Genomic DNA, 397 nt, shown 5'->3' with positions numbered 1-397 from the left:
AATAAATAAATAAATTAATCCACAATGTAGCATTCCACATCAGACCACTTTGGGTAACATCTTATCTACTGAATTATGGAGAAAATTTCATTTGAAAAATTGGTGGAATTTCCTTTTAAAATGACAGTGTCCCCTTTGGATAAAGCTAATCAGTCTGAAGAATAAATGATTGATTGATTGATTGATTGATTGATAAATAAATAAAAAATATAAAATAAAAATAATAATAATTATTGTTATTAATGTTGTTGTTGTTGCTACCAAAGTACACGAGCTATCATTAACTGAACAAGTTTCTTTTCTTTCTTTCTTCCTTCCTTCCTTTCCTTTCCTTTCCTTTCTTTAAAGGCTGATTTGTGGTTTCGGTAAGGCGGTACAAATTCGAGCTGCGCGACTC

Source organism: Colossoma macropomum, unplaced genomic scaffold, assembly GCF_904425465.1.
Source record: "Colossoma macropomum unplaced genomic scaffold, Colossoma_macropomum, whole genome shotgun sequence".
NCBI classification, from domain to species: domain Eukaryota; kingdom Metazoa; phylum Chordata; class Actinopteri; order Characiformes; family Serrasalmidae; genus Colossoma; species Colossoma macropomum.
This window is presented reverse-complemented; position numbering follows the sequence as displayed.